Raw genomic sequence first — 26,412 nt, 5'->3', positions numbered from 1 at the left:
AACTGCTCGTTCAACTCTGCCACCTTCCCAGAAAGCTGGAAACACGCCGAACTCAGCGCCCTCTTGAAGAAACCCACAGCAGACCCCTCTGAACTTAAAAACTACCGACCCATATCCCTCCTCCCATTCCCGGCCAAAGTCATTGAGAAAGCCGTCAACAGCCAGCTCGCCGCCTTCCTTGAATCCAACAACTCCCTTGATTCCTCTCAGTCCGGATTTCGAGCCAAACACAGCACCGAAACCGCCCTCATTGCAGCAACAGACGACATCCGAACACTACTGGATAACGGAGAAACAGCGGCCCTCATTCTACTCGACCTCTCCTCCGCTTTCGACACAGTCTGCCACAGCACCCTCATACAACGCCTCAGCAACATCGGCATACAAGGAAAAGCCTTGGACTGGATCACCTCATTCCTAGCTGGGAGAACTCCGAGAGTCCGACTTCCCCCATTCATCTCAGAGGCCACTGAAGTCATCTGTGGAGTACCACAAGGATCTTCACTCAGTCCCACCCTCTTCAACGTCTACATGAGCCCACTCGCATCAATCGCATGCCAACACAACCTCAACATCATCTCTTACGCCGACGACACCCAATTAATCCTTTCCCTCGCCAAAGACCCCAACACCGCCAAAACCAATCTTCATGAAGGCATGAAAGAAGTAGCCGAATGGATGAAACACAGCCGCCTAAAACTCAACTCAGACAAAACGGAGGTGCTCATCTTAGGATCTTCCCCCTCTGCCTGGGACGACTCTTGGTGGCCTTACGCTCTGGGCACAGCACCCACACCCACAGATCATGCACGTAACCTTGGCTTCATCCTAGACTCCTCTCTCTCGATGTCCAGACAAGTCAATGCAGTCTCATCCTCCTGCTTCAAGGCACTTCGCATTCTCAAAAAGATCTTCCTCTGGATCCCCCTCGAGACAAGAAAGACTGTCACCCACGCACTGGTCACGAGTCGACTGGATTATGGCAACACACTTTATGCCGGAATCACAGCAAAATTACAGAAAAGACTCCAACGCATCCAAAACGCATCAGCGAGACTCATACTGGACATCCCTCGCCAGGATCACATCACCGGACACCTAAAAGACCTCCACTGGCTTCCCGTCAACAAAAGAATTACATTCCGTCTTCTCACCCACGCACACAAGGCCCTCTACAATCTTGGTCCCGAATGCCTCAACACCCGACTGTCCTTCTACAAACCCACCCGCCAAATTAGATCTTCCAATCAAGCCCTCGCCGCAATCCCACGCAACCGAAAATCCACCATTGGAGGAAGATCCTTCTCCTTCTTGGCAGCCAAGACCTGGAACTCACTCCCCACCTGCCTCCGCCTTACTCAAAACCACACCTCCTTCAGAAAAGAACTTAAAACCTGGCTATTCGACAAAAGACCCTCTGGGTGAGCAGTGCGCTATATAAATGACCGAACTTGAACTTGAACTTGATACTTCTACTAGTGGTGCCACAGTCCCGTTTCAAAGTTGGTATCAGAGTGAAGGGCTATTGCAATACCAAAGTCAAAGGCATTATTGGGAACAAGAAGTAGTTTCTGATCCAAACAATGAAAGGAAAGACTTCAGCGGAAAATTTCAATCATAAGAACCCCCAGAAGAAGAAAGCAGTACACAGTGAATCATGCAGTTGAAATTGAACAAGGTTCAAGTTCATCAGTAAGTGGAAAAAAATTTATCATTGACCTTATGTGAAAAAGAGAAAACTGGAGGGCATAAGTCATTGAACAGAACTTTCAAAAGAACACACTGTCAACAAGAGAAACAATAGAGAGTAAAGCCAATCAATGAAAATTCAGAAGTAATTGAATTAGATTTAGAAATATTGAGAAATAATGAGAGTGAATCACCTGTTGCTAGAAGACAGGCAAGAAAGAGAACTCCAAATAGAAAGTATGCATCCCCTCAATGGGTATATCTAGCTCAGTGTCAGAGGAAGAATAATGAGAGTCAGAGATCTATAGCCCAATTAATCATTGCAAAAACACCTTTGAAAGTGAATCTGAAAGTGAATCATAAGTGGAAGAAGAACTACTTTCAAAAGTTTCAAAGGGCTGTAGCAAAATGCTCTATCCTGTGCAAAGGTAAGCACTTGTTTACTATGGGATGGCGGGAGCAGTGCTCCCAATATCCCATAGCAAACTGCAATGCTTGAGCCGGTCCTGGGGGAGTGGCGGTCCCCGGGGCGATTTACGGCTCAACAAGGGGGGCTGCGTAGTCTCCTTCAACATGACTAAAGCCTCAAAGAGGTGGAGGCTCCCCGGGGCAGTGTGGGGGCTCAAGCCCCCCACACTTTATTTTTCAATACAGCCCCGGGGAGATTGCAGTGCCTGGATCTCCATGGGTGGGGGGGCTGGACCCCGGCCATGCATCTTTTTAATTTAGCCCCAAGGAGGTGGGGGTTCCCGGGGCTACAGGGGGCCGCATGGCCTCTGCATTTAACAAAATTAGCCCCGGGGAGGTGACGGTCTTTGGGCTGCATGGGAGAGCAGGAGCCCCCCCCCATGCCTTTATTTCAAATTTAAAGCTCCCAGGTGGTGGCAGTCCCTTAGGCTCCGTGAGGGGGGGCTGGAGCCCCACCATGCATCTTTTTAATTTAGCCTCAGGGAGGTGGGGGGGGTGCAATGCCACCGCATTTCACAAAATTAGCCCAGGGAAGATGGCTGTGTCCGGGGCTGCATGGGGCCCGGACCCCCCCCCCCCCCCCACGCCTTTATTGAAAAATTAAAGCCCCGGGGTGGTGACAGTCCTTGGGGCTGAAGGATCCTATGCAGGCCCGCATGTTTTTTGATCATTGACCCCTGGGACCTTGCCCACCTGGGGGCTTCAAGGAAATGGAGCGTGGAGCCCACGCCTCATTTTTTTATTGCATTATTGACGAGATTCACAGACCAAATGCAACTGACGCTGAATTTTCTTTTTAAACAAAAGGCTTTTTTGGTCCCTTAAGGACCCCCTTAGCAGGCCCTTTATTAATGTTTAACGTTTTGGGGATTTTTTGGGACCTTTTTTCTTGTGACTCGGTTTAAAACTTTGTTTGAAGTGTTGGTAGCCAATCAGATCACAGACTTGATATCTGGAGGGTTTGCAGATCCTTCTCATCGATATAAATGGATATCTGAGGAATCTTTACATTGCATGAACTACTGAATGGATTTACACCATTTAACAAAAATTGTTCTTTCTGAAGCAAGAGCTACCTTTTTACCAAATTTGATGTAATTCCTTTCAGCAGTTCAAGCTGTGTCTAAAGTTTCCTATGGAAATTAACATGGAAAAAAAGCATTTTGGGACCCCCCTTTTTCTTGTACCCGCGCTCGACAGATCACCCCGATCAACCGTTCAAGATTACAACTAAAGTGAATGGGCCATTAGTTTTGAAAATTTCACAAAGATTAATTTAATGGCAGCAAAGATATTGGCAAAAGAAAAAACGCTTTTTGTATGGAAACAAGGTCCTAACTATAACTACCTACTGCTGCTTAATATATTTATATATATATATATACAAAAAAAAGAACTGCTCGCAGTTAGAGACACCCACGCAACGTTTCGGAACTAAGACTATATAAATACCAGTAACTTTGTACACTGTACTTCAATTATCCCCCAGAATGCCATGCCATGATTACGGATAAACTCCAAAACGCGTAGGCAACTATATGGCACACGACTACGCCGTTCTAAAGCATATCTCGACCTCTGCTGCCGCATAAATAAAGAAGGGTGATATCGAAACATTGTGTGGGTGTCTCTAACTGCGAGCAGTTCTTTTTTGGATTTAATGTGGCCGAGCTCAGGTCACGGAGAACACCCCACTGCCGCCTGCGGGTCCATGCGCCTCGGAAGAGGGGCGCGATGACTGGAGCAACGTACCCGTTCATGAGGCACGAACGGAGCACTAGCTGCGATCTGCTGAAGCGGCGCCCCCGATGGAAGTGACACAGTGGAGGGTATGGGGTACAAGCGGCATCCACTATGGAAGAAATATTGTCTGGGACTACTATTTCCATGATGCATAGCGAATTTACCAGCCCAGAGGGCGGAACTAAGACTATAAATACCAGTAACTTTGTACGATGTACTTCAATTACCCCCCAGAATGCCATGCCATGATTAAGGATAAATTACGAAACGTGTTGGCAACTATATGGCACACGACTACGCCGTTCTAAAGCATATCTCGACCTCTGCTGCCGCATGAATAAAGAAGGGTGAAATCGAAACGTTGCATGGGTATATATATATCTATATATATATATATCTATATATATATATATATATATATTTATATATACAGTTTTGAGTGTCACCATTTGTTTAAAGCATTACACATCAACAGTATCTTGATTATATTTGGGAACCCTGCATTAAACCTCAATCCAGGATCATAATTTACAATAATATATTTGATAACTGATGGCTTTCCTTCGGATGGAAAAGACGGAGATCATGACGACCATTTTTTTTTATTACGCATGCACATTTTTTTTCAAAATTCATTATTGGCTTTTGCTTAGTTTTTCATCTGCCCCTCAACTATGCTCAAGCATTTTTGTCATGAGTATTTGTAAAGTGTCGAGACATTGTCACATGTGTTCACTGTGCAACTGAATTTGCTCTGCACCTGTTACGTTTGCCTTGTTGCTGACTTTTACACATGCAAATTATTGAGATACCTTCACACAAAGTCCATCACCGGACCCTGGCTGTTTGTTTATTGACTATTCAGGTTTTGCAGTAGTGATGTACCCCGTACTCTGTTTGCGACATTATAGCTGTTAGTGCGTTAACCAATGATTACTTCTTTTTCATGCCAGCTGAAACCTCAGTGAGACGCCTGATGCCGGATGTAGAAACCAATGCTGCGATCATGTTAACAGGCTGCGCTGTGGGTTTTAGGCTGTGTTCTATATTTGGCCAGACATTAAAGAGGGAAGATTGCTCCAGCTTTCGAAGCAAGCCACCTGGGCCAGAAAGGTGAGATGTGATCATGAGAAAAATGCACCCAACAAAAAATGGCATCATTACAAACCTGTGTCAGATCTCTGTAATCCCTTGCCATGTAATCCATCCAAAGTGTGGCTTATCAGACGGAGGCAGCGGCCGGCATCTGCTGTTATCCACCTGAGCCTGCAGTTCAAACGTGCTTTCAGCTTTTCCCATTACTCTCAGAAAGAAAGGCTGGAAGCTTTGGCCTCTTGGAGGCAAACACAAAGAGAGGGGGTAAGGTGAGTGATGGCAGGACGTGTAAGCCATAAAGGCGCTTAATAGTGTGTGAAATTGTAAAGTGAAGTAGTGTTGGAGGGGTTGTTTGATTGTGGATAAGAGGCTTTAATCTGCCTATTGGGATATTGCTGGCTTGCCATAAAATGAAAAGGAAAGGCAAAAAACAATTAGTGTAATTCAGTAAAGGGAACATTCCCGCAGGGGAGGCCTGTAATTAATGTCAGGAATGGGATGGTGGGAATTGTGCCTGGAGAAAAGGGACACTGGGGTATGTGTTTCCGCTGCTCACCTGCATTTTAGATGTATTTTTTCTGATAGCAGATGGCAAGCGTTTACACATACTGCTGACTTGAGTGAACACTGTTCTGATGCACACACAAACCTGTTTAGGACTGCAAGGGAGGGCTAAATCATATTAGCACAAAAAGCGTTCTCGGCAGCATCTGCTACTGCGCTAAAGGATAGCTGGTCCAGGAGCGCTGTATGTATGGATATAATGATCTGGGCGCTTTTGGTAAATCGTGAAAGAACAAATAAAATAATTTAAATAGGCACAATCTTCAAGAATGTGAAATGAGAATGTTTAGGTAAGTGTAAAAAAAATGTCTGTTTAGAATTAAGGACGTTAGTGGTGAGAATAAAATAATATCGAAAGCCCATGCAAGTGCCTGCTCCTTGATGATATAGAAAGGCTGGGCGTTCTTAATGCATGGGTGTTTAAATGCAATCCTATTTTATGTGTGTTGTCCCTGCTTTTGTGCCTTACAACCCGTTCTAACTGTAAGAAACGTATGCGAACCAGCAAAGAAATCGATCGAATCCGTTTGGGTTCAATTAGCACCACGTTTGAGAAATAATATGCAAGATACACAATTATTGTATGTCTCTCCCCGTGTTTTTGCCGGGTTAAGGCAGGTTAAGGGGCCCGTGTTTTACCTCTCTCGGTAATCTAATGTGCTATAATGCCAGGAAACTTGACTATAGCGCCTGCAAGGGGGCCCTGGCTGCTTCGAAAGGTGCAAAGCACACAAGAGGATGGAATAAAGTAGTCATGGATGTGATTGGCTACATCGCATCAGTGGTCCATGCTGCACAAATATAATATATTTGACCCAGGGACCTGATCTTGCCTGACAATAGCGCTATTTCCTCAGATTAATTAATCCGTACACTCGTTTAAAAAGTGTCCTCAACTCATTTTGATGACTCCTTTTTGTTTTCACTCCATTAAATCTAGATGCGTACCAAAATATGCATTTTTTAGAAACTCATTTGCTCTTCCTTCTTAAATGCTTTTCACGAAAGAAATTCTTCTTCGGGCTCAAAACATGTATCGTTGTGCAAGATATTGACATCAGAAACGCTTCGAGGTCCTTCCGCTCTGGCGGTGACCTCATTTTGTATCGGAAAATAATACTCCACGTAGCAGATTTACAATTACTGGCGCATCCCTGCATATTAGCGGGGATACGCCAGTAATTGTGCGCCGCAGCTCCGCCACCCATGATGCGCCGCATTTACAATGCGGCGCACCATGGGGGAAAAACGGCACAGATGCGTCACGCCTATGTGCCATAAAAGCGGCGCATTGCTGGAGTTGCGTCGCAAGCGCGACGCTGCTCCAGCAACGCTCTGGGGGGCCTATTCTTCCAATGCTGCGTCAAGTCTTACGCCTGCTTCAAGCAGGCGCAGGGTTTTGACGCAGCATTGGCCTAAAAGTGACTGAGTGAAATCTTGTAGATTTCACTCAGCCACTTTTAGGAGGCGTTCCTGTGCTGGAACGCCACCCCCCCCCTGCGCCGGAACGCCTCCTTATGGCTCAGGGCTTTACAACGTGACGCATCTCGGCGATGCGTCACGTTGTAAATGCCCCGCATCAAGGCGCATCTTTTGCGCCATCGCTGCATCACAAAAGTGACGCAACGGCGGCATAAAAGAGGCGCAAGGGGCTTGCAAATCTGCCCCTAAATTCATACTTTGGAAAAGCTGCCACTACCCTCCATCCCAAAAAAACCCACAGTCCAACCACATGGCACTTGATCCCACTTCACCCCATCGAACCTTAAGAACAGGGCGGTCAAAACCTTGGAACGCTCTGGAGCTAAATCTCAGATCCTAACACGACTACCTCTGACTGCGAACTCTCACCTTTCAATGAGAGCCTTTGCCTAAGGCTGTTCGAGCTTCACAAATGAAGGTCACAAACGGAGATATATTTCACCTGACTGGGCTATGATAGCCAGTATCCTTATTACAATGAATAAGCTTTGCACCCATATTTCCTGTACTTACTGGCACTCCAACATTATTGTAAGATGACAATTGGTGGTTTATAAAACACCCAAATGAATAAACAAGCTGTGCATGCCATAAAAATATTACATGCATCTGTCAATCTAATTGAACATGCATTCTTATCAGGACGGGTTCCCAAGGCAAGCGCGGAGATACCTCTTCGGGTCGATTCTGGCGCTATATAAGAAACATAATAATAATAATAATAATAATGTGCACCTGACAGGTGCTCTTCTTAGCAGCAGCACATTGCCTGCTGGGTCTTCCGTTCTCTTACAAAGGGGAATATTATGTGGGGTGGGTGACTGCCCACCTCAAGGAATAAAAACATTTCTTGGTAGGTTGACCATTGAAGTGACCAAATTATCCAAATTCACCCTTGTGATTGCTCAACTGAGGGCAATAAGTAAAGTACTTATGCATTTCCAAAACAGTAATAGAGTCGAAACGCCAACTGGCAAAAATCCTAAACAAAATTAGACCAGAGTACAATTTAATAAACAGAATTACACCAAAACAGCAAAAAATCACTAAGGTGAGCTCGACATAAGTAGTAAGCGTGGTTAAAAGCACAAAACGCCAATGATAGTCTGCGATAGTGGTAGACCAGGACATAGGTGTAATTTGAGGCCGGCCGCAATAGAGTCCTTTTGGACAAAATACCAAGTGGCTTCGCCCGCTTGTAGTCTGGAAGTCAAAAAGTACCACTTCAGAAAGAAACTTTGCCACTTTTTTTTAAACAAAAATGTCTTCTAAGCCGCAATGCAGAAAGGGACCTTGTCACTTTTTGAGAATAAAAAACATCCTGAGCGGGTCACTGCTGCACTTGTAGCCACTGCCATGAAACTAGTCTTGAGCAGAACTCACGGAATTCCATGGAATCCATAAAAACGGCAAGATTCTAGAGGTCTGCCAAAGGGAAGAACATGTACGGCACCACGCTATTCTCAACTTTGCAACTTTGCTACCGGATGAGTAGAAAATTCATTTGGGAACTAGGCCTCTGACTGTGATCCCTTGCATTAAAAAATCTCGCAAGATGTTCTCCTAGCAACTGAAAATCATGCAAGGGGATGCTAAATCACACATGTGCTTGCCAGTTTGCATTCTGAAGTCTTGCGTTGTACCAGTTGCCATCGATTTGCTCAAACTGGACATAAATTCCACAATGCATCAATTGTCAGATTTCGGCAGGACCTTCACATTACAAGAGTAACGCTGTGTGTTCAGAATTCTCCAATTTCGCTTCCAGAAATAAAATTCTGCGTGAGCCTATGTGATACACAGATACTTGAAACAGGTTGGTCCTGCTCGGTCTCTGGAGCTTTGAAGATTTCTCACTCAGAATGCTTTAACTCCCCACTCAGAATGGGACTCATTATTTTTTTGGGAGGTGCCTAGAGCCTGGAGTGGGATGAAATTCAATCAGATGCCATGGATCTGTCGATCTGATACATTTTCTCATCAGTCCAGCTCTGGAGATCTGGAGGAAATATTTTCAAAAGTTTCCACACTTACTCCTGCTGCCCAAACAACCCCAAGAGTATACTTCAAAAGCACACAGGACTTCAGGGGATAGGTTGCCAGGCAGAGGCCATCAGCAAAGTCTGCTCTGGGTTCAATTGCCACTGGTCAGCTAAAAACTTCAGGAAAAAGGTCTCTCGCAGCTTGTTGTCTCTTTGTAGCCACACATTAGGTCAACTAGCTGCCCCTTGGTATCCACTTCTTTGTCTCTGGTTGCAAGAGGATGAGTTCCAAACATTTGGGGATACTGTCTGGTCACAGGAGTTCATTTTTCTTCTGATTTTCCACAGGTCCAGGAAGTGTTCCCAGGATCGTTCTTTATGGTGCCACATTTATGTCTGGCATCAGCTAGTGGGGGGGGGGGGGGGACCTGTAAACAATCTATAAGCAATGGAGTAAAGGTTCATGGAGGCAACCCTAAATATATATTTCAGAAGTTCCTGTTTGCCCTACTGCAAACCAAGTCACAGTGTCATGCATACTCAAAATCAAAGATGGAGAAACCCTTCTCCTCATGTCCAGTGCCTGTGTGCCCAACTCGACTTTTGGCCAGGGTACTGTATTTCCACTAGGTTTGGTGCCATGCTGACTATGGGGGCAAATGCTGGATGTTTCCAGATGTCACCCATCATATGCTGGTGGCAGGGCAGCCCCCTTTGAAGTTAATACAGTTGCTGGGTTCCACCTAACTGGTTTTCCTGCAAATGGAAGAAACAGCTCCCCACGCCCATGCTATTGTGTCTGCTCTGGGAGCACTATTCACACCTCTTTTGGGGTAAGTACTACTGGATAGTTGTTGGTGATCTCATGCAAGTTAGCCTTCAACAGCCTCACATAGGGTAAATGCAACTTTCTAAAAGTTAAAAATGCCATATATTTTATAAAAATCCATCTGGACCATTAGATTGTTTTTTTTCTTAAATATAAAAACAAGTCTCTGAATGGAGCCTGTACCAGGTACCGTTCAAAAGTTACACATTACAGTGTACTCCATTCTTTGACTTTAGCTATGTGCAAGTTATAACCTGACCAGTGACAATATTGTTTTAGGCCTAGTCAATAGGGGAATTTGCCATTTCTGATGCTATGAATGTTTCACTCTTAAATATTATGCCCCCTACCGTTCAGGCAATAAGGTATGCTTAGGGGTGACATTTAATATTTTAAACATTTGAATATTTTAAATCAGGTTTTCCAACTTGTTAAAAGAGTGCTTTTGATATGTCTGTGCAGCTGGACTGAACTGCTACTGTCAGGCTACACCGGGTAGGCCTGGAACCTTGTTTTCATTGCCACTCTATTGATGGCACAGTAGGTGCTGCAGTCTACAGGTGGCATTTAACTTTCCATGCCTGTTTTTGTTTCTGGCGTCATATAGATTGGCCTTGTAGGAGAGTTAATTGAGCCAATCAGTCAATCAATCAATATTTTGTAAAGTGCTGCTTATCACCCTTGAGGGTATCCAGGTGTTGGGGGTGGACTGCTGCTCGGCGTTGTCAGTCGAATATCTATTTGTTTAAGCCATTTCTGAACTTCTTTAAGGTGGGTGCACTCTGAAGGTGGAGTGGGAGGCCATTCGAGGTGTTGGAGGGCAAGTAGGAGAAGGTGCCACTGCGCCAATTAGGTTCAAGACAATTTCAACACATTTAAAGGGGGAGCACTGGCACTTTAATTTAGTTTAGCAGGTTGAAAGTGCAAAACATTCTAATTTCAATAAAACAGATAGCGAAAAACTGGGGAGACATCACATGAAAGGCTGACATTTCCTTTAATGGTCGCCCCAGCAAAAATCAAGGAGAACTACCCACCCCTCTGTGAGGTATCATCACTAAGGAGCAAAAACCTGAAAACACCATTGGGTGTAGTCAGACCAGGGGCAGTGTTTCATTATGAAGTGCATAAACTTGAGGGAGATGGACCACCTCAGCAGTTTTAGATTTTCTCTCTTCATTTGCATGAACCACCTAAGAGGCCTGTAGTATGACTGAACCCTGAAATGAGTACCAAACAGCTGTGGCCGAAGCTTCTTAAGAGTGCAGATCACAGCAAATGCTTCTCTTTCAATAATACTCCAAATTTGCCCCCTGGAGTGGAAAAAGCTGTACTCTCTTGCACTAATGGGGGGGGGGGAGGTGAGGGGTGAAATTTGTGTAATTTGCTTTTGCATAAATATGGATCATTTCTGCAAAATTAAATGAATTTATGTATAAAAATGCAAAATGCATTTTGAGCTATATTTTAGCACTAATTGCATCCTCACGCCAATGTTTGACGCAAGGGTGTAATTCGCCCTGAAAAACAATGCAAAACAAAAGCACCACAAAGAAAAGCCACTTGCATCCTGCTATTCCTATGTGTTTGTGGAAATGTATTTACTGCAAAAGGTGCATTCACTGCATTTTCTTCTCACCAATAGCTCATAATTATTAAAATTAGCATAATGGCTTTCTTTCTGTAGTTTGGCTTAAGAAGTATAACATGAAATGACAGAATTTATGCTGACATGATTTAAGTTTTGCCCAGGCCTACTTTACACCCTCACTTAGAACAATGTGCCAGTGTCCAGTTGTCAAGCCAAAATTATTGAGGAGCCTGGGAGCACCTAACTTGTTGATGGGTTCATCAACTCAGGTTACGGGGCATGCATCCGTCTGCGTGACTGAGTGGAGTCCTCTGCAGTCCAAACAGAACTGTAGTTCTGGGTTAAACCACGGACTACTGGATGTCAACATCCCCAGGATCAGTATTTTAGATGCCTCAATTTCGATAGTAGCCCTCGCTGGACCTAAAAGTCCATAGATTGTATTCTTATCAGGCATACTGTCCACTGTGTATATATCAGGGATATACCAGTTTGTGAGCTCTGGGGTCAGTGAGAACAAGGAGGTGACATGTCCTGGCAACTATTGGCATTCCCTTTAATGCTCTTTTGTTACAATGGGAGAGAAGACTCCTTCCTCTACAGAGCCACCTTGCTCTTTGAATGACAGAGGTTCTGGGAGGGTATCGACTTCATCCTCTTCTCCATCATCCATTACCATGAGCATGGGTATCTCAGACCTCTGAGATTGTGGTTTGAGTCTATTTACAAGCAGGACCCTCAGGGCTCAGGAAGGCCTATTATCATGACTTCCAGGGTCTTTTTTAACCTTTTGACAAGACCATTGGATTGGGATGGTAGGTAGGGTGTGGAGTACATGTATGTAACCCCGCACAAGCCCACAAGGACTTCATATTTGCTGACATGAAGTTTGTCCACCAGTTTGATGCTACATAATCGAGAAACCCCAATCGTATACATATTTCCATCAGCACCCTAGCCACCACAGGTGCAATCACCATCGTCAGGGATATAGCAGCAAGGTTCCAGATGGGATTGTCCACCAACACCAGGCTAAACCTGTTTCCGAGGGCTGCCTTAGTGTTAAGGGGATTAACAGTGTCTACCCTGCCCTCTCAAAGAGGGTCCCTAATGCAGGTAATATCTGGATGGGAGCCTGGCTTTTCCATCCTGACTTGCCACTGGTCTGACAAGTCACACAGGACTGGCAAAATGCTTCTACCTTGATCCTCATATGGGGACAGCAGAAGTGGGGGACCAGTTGGTCAAAATGTTTGACCTACATCAGATGCCCCATCAATGGAATGCCATGTGCCAGCTCCAAGAAGTAAGCCCGCAAGCACTGGGAGACTACCAATATTCTGGTTGACCCAGGCTCAGGTATCTTAGGCTCACTGTATAGGAGGCCATTCTCCCAATATATGTGGTGATCATGATCACCAGAAGTGTCATCATCCTTCTGGCCTTCAGCCTGTCACTGAAGACCATCAACGGCAGGGCACTCTCTTTAGCCGGCCAGATCAGGCAGAGCTCTGAGGGCAGATATCAGCTACCCTGTAGGCACTGTGTCCTACCCCTCAGAATTGGCCTCTTCCTGAATCATGGGAATTTAAAGGGCTGCTTTTGGATGCATCCTGTCCCCTCCTAGCGACTGTACAGATGGGGCTCCACTCTCAGTGTATATGAATAAACAATTATTGGTTTGTATTCTCTACTGTCTGACCGATTCTTCATTTGGTACGGGAAGGCAGAGAGATGGTCATTAGTGACCCAATGCCCCAAGTGGGTCACATCCTTCATGATGAACTGATGATGTTGCACTTTTTACCTAGTTCACGTAGAAGTGTATATAATGCTATAAGTAGTTATGACACATTATTGTTTAATGTGCCGTTATCTTCAAAATGGATGTTGTTTTTGGTGTTCTACTCAACTTCCTCCTACTTGTACCCCTTTACGTTCAGTGACCCGCTGAAAAGCCATCTCTCCCCTTGTTTCCACGGAGCATCAAGTGACTGACATCAAAAGTCTAAATGTTTGTCTGCTGCCATTCTGCATCCCGTCATCTGCATTCCAGAAACACTGGTGGGACCGGAGTCCCAGGGCATAATCACTGTGCCCTGCCAGCTTCCAGGAGGTCGCCTGTGCATCGGACTACAAGTCCCAGGCTCCTCTACTGACCCCACCGGTGCCGCTAGTGAGGGGGAGACGCTATCACACCAGTGCGCATAAAGTGCTGCCTCTCCCCCCGCGGCGCGGGACGCGCATGGGTAGCGCCCGGGCGAAACCCGGGCCAAAGGTGAGCCCCTCCTTGCCCGTCATTGCCAGTAAGAGGCAGGGCAGGGCCACCCCCCTTTTGTTTGCTGTCCGGCTCTGGCCGACTCGGGAGGTTGCATTGCTAACAAGGTACTGCTTTGGTGACATTGCCCACTTTTCAACTTATATTGTGGAAACACCTGATAACTGTCCACTACTTATCTGTGTTGATGATCCACACAGATCCCTTAAAGATCCAATACTATTCTGCAGTGATGGGGATAAGAAAGAAAATGGAAGGGGGAGAGTGGGGGGGATGGTGGTATGGGAGGTGAAACTCATAAAGGGAAAAAGGCTAGGAAAACATTAAAACATCCAGCAAGTAATTGTGTTTTAGATCGTATCGACTCACTTATAGAGGAATGAGAGGACCTATTAGTAAGTGAGCCAAACTTGCATGTGACGGACAGGTCTCTGACTAGTACAGCACACCACACAAGAGATAGCCCAAACAATTGCTCCATGATCCCTAACATGTTTCTCAAGCTCAAAAAGGGCCCTAAGGAGAGCAAGGATGAGAGTCAAACAAATTGTGGTAGGAAGTCAGCTCCTTCTGATATTGTCCCAAACTCCCCTGAAACTGGTGGTACTCAATCCCTAATAATCGCTCCTCTAGTCACCTGCCCTAATAGATACCCCATAATGTCGAACCCCCAGGGGGAGAGAAGCATGCAGTGTTTGGAATCGTCATTGGCTAAAAGAGTAGAGCAGGTCAAAAACCAGGCTAGGAATCATACTCCAGAAATACAAGAAGTTAATACTGCAGTTCACTCACTCCAGACGGAATTAGGGGCTTTGAAGGTTATAATGGAGTCTAACATCTACGATTAAGCTTTTGACAATAGGAAAGTCTCCCAGCACGTATTGCTTAACGTGTAGTGCCAACATGTTATGCAACCAACCACTGCTCCAGGCAAAATCATCCTCCACCCTAGTCAAGGAGACACTTAGTAAAGCGACCCCCCTATGTAGTGAGGTGGTTAAGCAGATCTCCCCCTTCACAGCGACCCCTATTAAAAGTAATGCGCCGCCCAACACCAGAATCACCACTGGTTCTCTGCTTAATGATACATCTAGTAAGCAGCCACAGCAGGGTAGGAGTCCATACGCTGGCACACCCTTAACCAGGCAGCATGCTAGTCATGAGGGAGGGGGGATCACAAAATCACCAAGTTAAATAAAATGTACAGAATCATCATGATGAATGTGCCAAAGTTGGGGCAAAATAAAATTGAAAGAGTAGGTTTACTGACCAACAAGGCCATACATTGGATACAGCATTTAAGGAGTTGTTGCTCTGTAATACGGGATGACATTGTGGAAGCGTATAGGCTTACCTCCTCCATGAGCCCCCTGAATTGTATCGAATTTACTTTCCAGAGTGAAGTATTAGTTGAAAATTCACTGGCACTTCAATACAGAACCTGCTCACTTGACCACCCGTCCATTCAGTTTAGGCAGTCACTGCCTGCTAGCAAGCCTAATAACCACCATGAGCTATTGGCAACTAGAATAGGTAACTCCACCCTTGAATGTAATGACTGACTGACTGGTGTGCCAAAATCCCGTACTGGTAGTGGTGAAGACTTGCCAACAATGGGGAAAAGTGATCCAGGGATGATTCTGTCCTGTGAGTTCATAACAGACCAACTGAGCAGGTTCAAGATTTAATCTTGCAGTTACCTGAACTCGTGGGTCCTAAGGGGTCCGGCGATCCTGTCATAAGGAATCATATAGATTCAACACTTAGCACCCAAGACCCTAAAACCTGCAATGTTATCGTGGAACATTGCAGGTATCGGCTCAAAATTATTATCTCCAGACTGGCTTGCTTTCCTTGACCTTTTTGACATTTGTTGTTTTCAAGAAACGTGGTTATTAACTCCACATCATCGGGTAGGTTTCTTAAACTATTACTTGCCGGCAGTAAAGGGGGCAAAAGGTCGTCCTTCGGGTGGTTTGACCATATGGGTCCGAAAATCATTAGGTATCAGCATCAAGGATCTTCCTTCCAACAGTAATGACATCCAAGCACTAAGTTTAAACTTGGAATTGCTAGGTAAAGTTGATATTTATAACATCTATTTGAGTGGAACAAGAGGGGGCAGATCTCAAGTTCTGGCGACTTTAGATGATCTCCTCGATTCCCGCTCTCAAGAAAGTAACGTAAATATAGCCGGTGATTTTAACTCAACGTTTGAGCCACTCGCCAGTGAGGAATGGTTCCTCACCGAAGAGGAAGATGCCCAGTGGGGAATTTCAAAGTTGGAGCTTGTTCCCATAAAGAAATGGACCCAGCTGGTACTACAGATAAACTCCGTCTGCCTAGAGAGGGAGCTTAGGGCACTAAATGGTAGAACCACCCATGATTGGCTAGGGTCAAACACATTCAATAACGACTTCAGTAAAAGTAGGATTGACTACAATCTTGTGAGTCTGAAACTCTGGCACACCATTGATGATATGGAAGTAAGGGATTGACTAGAAAGCGACCACAATCATTTGTGTGTTGCTTTAAGTTGGCGGTTGCCCAAGAAATTGTCCAGTAGAGAGGCTGAACTAGACTCCCATGATGTAGTCTCCACAAATGAGATGAGATGACTCAAGTGGTCGAGCATAGTTGGAAACCGAAGGTCCCTGGAAAAAAATTGCAAATGAAGTTGACCGTGCCCTGATAACGCTGGATAGCGTATGTTCAAACAGCATTGGTTTGGACATCATCACCCAGTTCCACGAACGTCTTTTTTTTACATATGAGAACACATTTTTATCAAACCTCACAGGTTAAAGAAAGTAACATACCAGAAATCTTGCTGCTGGTACAAGAAAGATTGCCAGCAGACAAGAGCTCTTCTCGGGGAGGCCATTAAAAGTGGGGAACCAGCCACAGTGTGTGCAGCCAGGCAGGCATATAAATACTCCATGGCCTTAGCAAAATGCTCCTGGGAAGTAAAAAGATGGCTCGATCTTAAAGAGCCTAGTAACAAGAAAGACAGTAAACAATTCTGGAACATTATATAAAGTGGGATAGAGAGGGCACCCCTGAATCTCCACATAATCATGTTTCGCAGGAAGAGTGGTTAAACATTTTGAACCACAATATGCATGTAGCCCACTAGAGCCAACTGTGGGAGGGGCAGGCCTTGTTTTTTATGTTAACAAGGCTTTTAATAGCAGAGATGTCAAGACAGCTCTTGGTGCTGTTATTGGAGAGAGAGCACCTGGCCCAGATGGCATCCCTGCCGATGTATTCCTCTAAAGTAAAACCAGATTGGGAAAGTACATCCTGCTACAGGTTAATGTAATAGCGCGAGGAGCCCCAATACCAGACTCCTGGAAAGGAGACAAAATTATTCCTGTGTATAAAAAGGTGATAAATCATTGCCGGGGAACTATCAACCCATTAGCCTGATCGACTCATTACAAAAAATACTGGGGAGTTAATCCTTAATAAAATCCAGGATTGGGCTGAGGAGTATAGCATACTGTCACCTTTGCAAGCCGACTTCCATGCATGCACAAGCACCATTCATCAGGTGTTCAGATTTGTTTTACTACACTGGAAGGTGGTGGTACTGGGCAAAGGCAGTATGTACGCTACCTTTGTGGACCTGAAACCGGCTTTCGATCTTATTTCCCGTTCTAGACTATGGGCGACCCTTCACGATTTAGGGCTGCCCATCAAACTTCTGACACTTTTAAAGAGATTGCACAAGGGTAATTATGTAAAAATACGTGGGGGTTCTCAGGGTCAGGTGACTGTTTCATTTCCCATTGAGCGTGGTGTGCGCCAGGAATGCGTTATGGCCCGAACTTGTTCACTGTGTTTATTATTGGGATAGTTGATTGTATGACACGGGTGAACACAGAAGCCCCGATTTTAATAGGGATTAAAATCCCGAATTTAATGTTCGCGGACAACACATTGATAATTTTGAAGACTCCGAGTGGGCTCCAATGGGCACTTACTGTATTTGAGGAATTCTGCTCTGCTCATGGTCTTAAAGTCAATGTGTCGAAAATAAAACTTATGACTTTTAACCAACAGAGAGTTTTTAAATGTGGCATTTTAATGAATATTTGCCCATTGGAGCAAGTTAGGGAGTTCACTTATTTAGGGGTGAACATACAGAGCAACCTAAAGTGGAATCATCAGATTGATATGGCAACACTGAAACATCGTCAATTGTCGGGGGCCCTATGCCTGAGCATAACAGGTGCCTTACGAAACCTATTAGGCCGGTGCTCCAAGAATACGATGCAAAAGTAGTAAGCTCTGCACTATACGGTGTAGAACTATGGGGGCTAGAAAACCTGTCTACACTTAGCGTGTCAGAAAACAAGTTCCTGTGGGGCATCACAAATCTCCCACAAAGTAAGCCACTGTGTCCATTGTTTTATGACCTTGGGAGAAAACCCCTTCTTGACCGCTAAGCTACGTATTGTGTTGTATTGGCGTAGACTGTGGACAACACCAGAATTAGCACCTTACGCCGAGGGTTTTATGGATATCATAAAACTGATACTTTTCACAAAATCAGTTGGCTACGTGGTGTCAAAGATATCCTCGCCAAAATTGTTATGTCTATGCTTTGGGATGACCCCATTACCGCTTGTTTTCCAACAAAGAAGGTTTTAAAAGAAAAGTACTAGGAGACAATCACAGTAAATGCCCTAAGAGTCAGTGATTCAACCTCATTAGCAGGAAAATTTTTGGAATTCAAACCCACCCCGAGTTTTGAACTATACTGGGACGCTGTCATCAAACCACTAGACAGAAAGCTTTACTTCCAGCTGAGAGCGGGCTTGCTGCCCTTAAGGTCTTTCACACTAAGGTGGAACAAAACTTTTGCTAGCAAGTGTCCTAGCTGCTTGACCTGCACTGAATCAGTTGTGCACATGTTATTCGCCTGCCCAGTCTATGAAACCCCTTGAAGGGTGTGGTTGAGGCCCATATGTAAACTCCTCGGGATGAGAAGTAGCCTGGCAGCTGAAAGAATCTTGTGTACTAGTACCACATCTCCAATTTTCTTAGCAGTTGCCAAATATCTTGGGTGGATGTGGATAATCAGGTCGAAATGTATATGTAAAATGAGTTAAAATATTTCTCTGGTTTAATGGTACTAAATGTCGATGTTCATCTTTTTGAAACAGTGTTCCCTAACAGTATGAATTCCTATTTATAGTACTTTCCATTAATTTTTAGACATAGTGTTTTAGGAAATGAGATGCTCCGCGTTAGGAATGATTAACTGTTATAGTAGAAATTGCTTCAGGAAAATCATGTAGTATTGTTTACCCACAAGATTTGTGCAATCGTTCATTGGCCGAACAAGCTTATTTTATATATTCTGTGTGTGACATTTGTACTGTAAATATTATATATTTTTTATGTGCTTTTATGACTATTTGTCAAATAAAGCTTGTTTGACTTGACTTGACTTGACATCAATGAATTAGCAATGTACAACATTTTTTGGAAATGTCTATTGTGAATGAAGCTTCCATCGTGGATTCAAAGTATAATTTTCAAGGACTACTGCTGGAATTGTTAGAGTTGATGTACTAATTCTATGAGTCATTGTTTAAGAAATGTTCCATTTTTGTTTTACATCTCCAGAGTGCTGTTGATGAGGGAGCAAGCTGAAGATTTCTCTTACCTTAAGAAATGGGTTAGCACTAATAATGACTTTTAATTATGTTGCTGCTTCCGATTTGCCACAGCGAACTTAACCATGATCTTACCATGCTGACTTTGCAGCATCTATTAATGGAACGTGTGGTGTGTGTATAAAATTGTTTGGGTTTGGAGCTGTGCATTTGTCTTCATTTTGGATTTACTTTACAGCTGTCACTAGGACTGCTTATGCTGGGAGCTGTACTATTTTTCTATTTCCATTTGACTTCGATTATTTTATAGGGTTGTTATCTGTAATTGCTCCTTCATGGCATTGCATGCATATTTCTCTACACCGCGAATGGACTAGCTTCTTCGGCGATGTGACGATAGCTGCTGTGGCGGCGACACGCTTCTTTTCATTGCGTCGGGCTTCTAGCTCCCAGCGACACGCTGTCTCTCAGAAGGCCCAGCACAACAGCAGGCAATTCAATTCCCAGCACGGAAATTCAGGAGGGAGCTCGTTGGTGAAGTCTTGTGTCCCTGAGACTTCAAGCAAGAGGCCTTGGGGAGTTCAAGCCCTTGGTGATTCCTTCTCTCCTTTCTTTGGCAATGAAGAAACCACTGCAGGCCAACCCCCAAACACACAGCACAGGGGTAGTCTCCTCCTTCAGCTTCCTGGTTCTTATCCTCAGTAAAGGTTAGTCTTGATTCCCAGAAGTGATCTGAAGTCCTTGGGTCTGGGTCCCAATATTTATACTCATTTTCCCTTTGTTCTCTGAAGGCAGAGAGGCCTCTGCCTAGTCTAAACTAGTTCTAGTCAGTCCTGGAGCACTTTGTTGACAAGACTCCTTTTTTCCTTTCACAGTGTAGGCCAGGGACATCAGGCACACCACAGGAGGTGGAGCCAGCATTGTGGAGGGAAGGCACAGCCCCATTCAGGTCACAGGTGCAACTCCCCCTCCCATCTGCATGCAGATCTCTGTATTCAGCCCTGTGCTGACTCACCCTGTCTTCTGGAATCCCCCATCCACTGTCACTCAAACTCCAGACAAGGAATACACAACCTAGCAGAGGCAGGCTTGGATAGTTAGGCAAGAAAATGCCTACTTTCTAAAAGTGGTATTTCCAAACACAGAATGTTAAAACCAACTTCACTAAAAAGTGTATTTTATCATTCTGAGTTCAGGCATACCAAACTCGAAATTTCTACCTAGTTGCCTGAGTCAGTTAGGATTATAAGATGTTATAATCAAACTGCCCATTCTGGCCTATGGGGAACAGGTAGCCTTGAAAAATGAAAATGACTGTAATTCACTATCAATACATGCCACACACATCAGGGCACATCCTGCCTTTTACCTACAATGCACCCTGCCCTTGGGCCTACCATAGGGGTGGCTAATATGTATAGAAGGGAAGGTTTAGGTACTGGCAAGTGGGTGCACTTGTCCAGCCAACATGGCAGTACCAGACTGCACACAGGCTCTACAATGGCAGGCCTGAGACACACTTTACAAGCTGCTCTGGTGGGTGGCACAACCAGAGCTTCAAGCCCACCAGCAGCATTTGATTTACAAGCCCTGGGCACGTGCAGTGCACTGCACTAGGGTCTGACAGTAAACCAATCAAGCCAATCATGGAGTCACTAATCCAAACTTCAATTTACCATAGGGAGCACTTGCACTGTGGCACTGAACATCAGTGGCACAGTGCCCAAAAGCATCTAAAACCAGCAATAACATAGGAGGTAACAGCAAAAAATGGAAGTGAGATCCACGCCAAAGATGCTAGGTCTAACACATGCACTGAGTGTATGTGTGCCGGTGGTTGGTACAATATATGGAGGTCCCTGAATTCCATTTTGGGAGACCCAGGCTTGCATAGTGAAATAGAAAGATTTGTGTATTGCTATATTCCTGTAAGCTGGGTGGGATACACTATGGAAAGGGGAGTGAGAGGCTTCCCATGTACACTTCAAAGGGTGCTCTTTGATTTAGTGAGAGGTCATAGGAAAGGGGCCTATCACATCTCAGGAAGGAGATGGGACTGATAAGGAAATCATAAAAAGTAGGGCTGGGGGCCCGGGCTATTTACTTATTTATTTATTTGTGGGTTTATACCGCGCTTGAATCAACTCCCAGAGGAGTATCTCTGCGCCCAACAAAAACACCAGAAGCAGGTTTTCAGAGAACAATCATTGTAGAGAGGAGCTAGTTCTGAAACAAGAAGGTGTTCAGTTTTTTTCTGAAAATCAGATTTTCTGGACATTGCCTGAGCATCAGGGGGAGCGTGTTCCACAATGTAGGGCCAACCACTGACAGAGCTTTGCCGCCTTGTTGTGCCTTTTTTTTATGGTAGGCACTCGAAGGAGAAGCTGATTGCTAGACCTAAGGGAACGGGCGGGATTGTATGGGACAAATTTGTCTGTCAGATATGGAGGTCCTAGTCCGTTTAAACTCTTGTGAATTACACAGCAGATCTTAAATTGTACCCTTTGGCGAACTAATAGCCAATGTAGTTTGTCCAAAAGGGGTTTTGACGGATATCTGGGGGGAGCATTCAGGACCAGCCTAGCCGTTGTGTTTTGTACTACTTGGAGTTTGGCTAAAACTCCATAGTTGGCCGAAGCCAAGAGCCGATTACAGTAATCGAGATGACTGAGTACAAGAGCCTGCACTAAGGTTTTTCTGGTGGATTCAGGGAGTAGGGGAAACACTTTACGGAGAACACCTATAACATGAAAGCAAGAACTCACAATGTTATTACCATGCTGCTTTAGGGATAGTTCCTGATCCAAACGTACCCCCAGGTTCTTCACGACCGGTTTAGGGTCAGGGGCTGGGCCTAGATCCTGCGGCCACCAATCAGGGCTCCATAAGATTTTTGTCTCCCCAAAGAGCAAGACCTTGGTCTTACCTACATTGCATTGTAGGAAGTTCGAGGACATCCACTGGGCCACTGCCTTCATGCCGTTGGAGAAAGATGTTTTAACCTCGGTGGTAAGAGATTTAAACGGAAAAAGGAGCTGTGTATCATCCGCGTATGACACCGGGATGAAACCAAAGGCTCTCATGATCCTGGCCAGGGGGGCCATGTAGATATTGAAAAGAGTGGGGCTCAAACAAGAGCCCTGTGGCACCCCCTTTGTAACCTCTACCTCCGCCGAACGAAACTGGCCCATGGTGACATGTAGGGTGCGATCGGATAAAAAGCTCCTCAACCAGACCAGTGCCATACTCTCAAGGCCCATCTCTGCAAGCCATCCTAGCAGAATGTTATGAGATACTGTTTCGAACGCAGACGATAAATCTAACAGTACCAGAACTACGGAATAACCCTTGTCCTGGTACATGCGACGATCGTCTGTGACTGACAGTAGCGCTGACTCCGTGCTGTAATTCAGCCTAAATTCGGATTGGGAGTAATCCAGGCTACCTGACTGTTCGATAAAGTTCGAAAGATGTTTGATCACATGCTTCTCTGTGAGTTTACCCAAAAATGGAAGCAAAGATATTGTTTTGAGGTTGGACAGATCTGTCCAGGGAATTGAGGAGTTCTTCCGAATAGGTCTCACCAGTGCCTTTTTCCACTCCAAAGGGAATCGGCCTTCGGCCTTCGGCCAGCTAACCTTTTTGATTTACATACCACTGTGGCTGACATCCAGGTGCGAACTGTAGTCACTCCCATGGCCTGTGTTGTGGGACTACCAGCTTTGGAGACACACCTGCTGTAACAGACTGCTTTTCAAGAGGAAGAGGGAATAGAGGAGTAGACACTTAAAAAAAAAAAGATGATGAAACCCAACATAACATTTTAAAGACTCAGCCCTTAAATCACATTTGGTGTCTGGAAATTGTATATAAGATGGGAAGTTGTAGACCCCAAGAATTATCATCTGTCAAGCACCAAAATGTGCTCTGAGAGGAGGAAAATCACTGTAGGACTCCTCCCTGTGGCCAGGACTGGGGGCCCAGGTCTGCTAGTCTCCGTGCTGGGTGAGGTGACATCACCCAGGGAATCCAACGCCATCTGCTTTGGAGCACCAGCGCCTTCCTCCTTGCTAAGACCAGTGTGCCTGTGAAGATAAAGAGAGCGTTGGAATTAGTGGCGTCTATTGGGGAGCCCTTTCAAGTTTAGTCCCTGTGTGAGGTCCTGGGAAACATCTGCTACACTGATCGGGTAGTTGCCTGTGTGGAGGACAGGGTCAGCAACCCCCATATACCAGGAGAGGGAGAGCCGCCATGAATTTAGCCATGCTGCGCTGATCTGGCCGAAACCCATGTGTAGTAGCAAGGCAGTGACCTTGTATGTCAGAAAGGGCATCCATGGAAACAACTTCCATGTGGTATGGTCTGTAGCCTTATGCAGTAGCTTGGAGGCAACTCCATATTCTTGGAGGGGCCGCCGTGGAAAAGACCGCACTACAGTGAGGGCCGCAGCCTTGTGTACTAGTGAAGCGGTGACCCTGTATGCCAGGAGGGGCCACCTGGGAAAATGTCACTGATAGGGACAGAGTCCATGGACTGCGAGTTGCGGTGACCCCGTTATGCCAGAGGGGGTCACCAGGAGCACCCTAGACTGTGACTTGTCCTTCCTCACCAGAGAAGTGAAGAAGCTTGCACGCACAACCCAGGTGAGAGAACCCTGAGGAGGATTATTGTAGCCACTCCTTCCATCAGGAGACCAACCAAGCACTTACCCCCATCAGGAAGAGCCACTTCAGGGGCGTAACCATGAGTGAGAGACTCAGCACCCTCTATGTGCTGCCACCAGGGACGTGGGTGGCTGACTCACCTGAACTGAGCTTCAGCCGTTGTAAGTGCCTGCGAAAGGGTGCACTCTGGAACCCTGAACCCGTTACACCTGCTGTGAGGGTAAGATTGGTTTTGGGCCTGTCAGCCCCAAAGGAACTTGCTGCTAAATTAGAGCGTCAGTGCTGAAACACTATTGACTGTAAGTTATAGTGGACTCTTGACACTCGGACTACTAATGGGGCATACCCTGAATGTTACCAGTAGTGAATGGGGAATAACCATGATCATTAGGACAAGGATTGAGTGGGACAGGTAACTGCCAAGGAAATACTAGATGAAAAATGGAACGTATCTACGACCCAGACCCAACGCACAGCGAAATGTGCCTCATTGGCAATGATTAATTCCTTTTGAACCACTTTGACTCGTTTTATTCATCCTTGTCCTCATCTTTTTGATTTAACTTGCTTAATTTGTTGTCCCCACTTGACATTGTGCGCCTTTTTCCCACGTTTCTAATGTTCTGCCTGTGCCACTCCGGGCCTCTTGAAAGAACATGACTGATGCGAAGTATCGTAAAAGGCAGTGCTTTATTAAATAGAACCCACTGCATTTCGGGCATGCAGTGCCCTTCTTCGGGGATCACTGTAAATGAACAATAAACATAACATCCCATCAGAATACATTATACTGCATCATCAAATTGTCTCAATCAATCTAATATTAACTTTAACCCACAATAACATCTCTTTGTGAAGAGATGTTGTCTTTACCTGCACAGCACCCTCCATAATTATACTGTCTACCTCTCCCCATTTTCAATTAATGCTTTTCACTCCAATGATAGCTCCACCTCCCTCTCCTAGTTCAACAACCGGTGATCAGTCATGGCAGTAAATCCTCGTGTTATACTTCTATCTGTCACTGTATTCCTTGGCTCCCCCACTGCTAAACATATTAACTAACATTTTGCTATGCCCGATATTAGCTGAATACTTAATTCATACTCGTGGATATACACGTACCTGCCAGAAACCGTTTAAAAACCGCCCGTTCTCCTCTACTTTTTCAGAAAGCATTATGCCACCCACAATCCCTCGCGTTTTTAAACTCCTCCCGATCACTCAACTGTTTGAAATCTCCCTCATCAGAGTGAACTACAAAAATGGTTGTGCGCAAGCTAAATACTCCAAATCCCATAATGCAGTGTAATCATTATAAACTTAGTGTAACAATCGCAATGTCCAAATGACGTGATGCTGGTTTCATTATTTCCACTGTGCCAGGCTTCAGAGTTCATTTCCATCATAATTTCACACTAACTCAAAAATGAAACTGATGTTCTAAATGACGTGTAGGGAACTGGATTTCCATTTTAAACGTAATCCTTTAATTCAGCGAGTGCAATCCCACCTTCTGGGCAGTCACTTATATAAACAATACAGGGGGTATGGAATGCACACCTATTTACACTTTCTCAACTTTGGTTTATCTGAACGTACTCCAATGTGAAGAGAAAGTGTAAATAGGTGTGCATTCCACAACCCCCTGTATTCTTTATGATCAGACTTTTTATGAATATTATTGTATAATTTATATATTAGTGCAGTGTTCTATGTTTAAATTGACTTTTATGCCTTCATGCACAATATTTTTAATTCAATTTTGTATAGTAAGCGAGGGCAAAAAATATACAACTCTCTAGTCCCGAGCATCAGTGTATGGTGGCATCGCTAACTCGCAATACACTGAACATGTCTCTGTTAAGTTATGTTATGTTAAATAAATTTCTAGAGCGCAACTAACACCGTTAGGTTTCTTTGCGCTGATGTGGTCTCTCACAAACAATAGCACACTACTCTTTGTTGGTAGATATTATATTACAAAGCCACACAACAAGACACTTGATTAACAATCTGAACATTTACACTGTAAAATGCCTTGTTGCTGCTCATGATGAAATAAGTATGTAAGATAACGAGGCACATTATGTTGGATCAACTATCATTTTGTTGTTGGAAAGAGTCTATTTGCTCTCACTCAAGCGGTTTTTGGGGCAAAATATCACCTTGCCGATACATTAGGTCCAAAATATCAACTGCAAGTAATGACGTACTATCCTTTACTCCTTAACCACCTTCTATTTATTGTGTTGTTACGTTATTAATAAAGAAAAAGTTGAAAGAGAAATGTTGGTGGAGTATGAAGTTTTCTCCACAGACAGCCTGCTCAATATTGTTGTGTTAAAGGGCCTGAACCAATGAATTATGGAAATGAATTATAATAAAACTGATTAGGGC

Source organism: Lissotriton vulgaris, chromosome 4_1, assembly GCF_964263255.1.
Source record: "Lissotriton vulgaris chromosome 4_1, aLisVul1.2, whole genome shotgun sequence".
NCBI lineage: Eukaryota > Metazoa > Chordata > Amphibia > Caudata > Salamandridae > Lissotriton > Lissotriton vulgaris.
The sequence above is the reverse complement of the archived record's forward strand: the minus strand, read 5'-3'. Positions refer to the sequence as shown.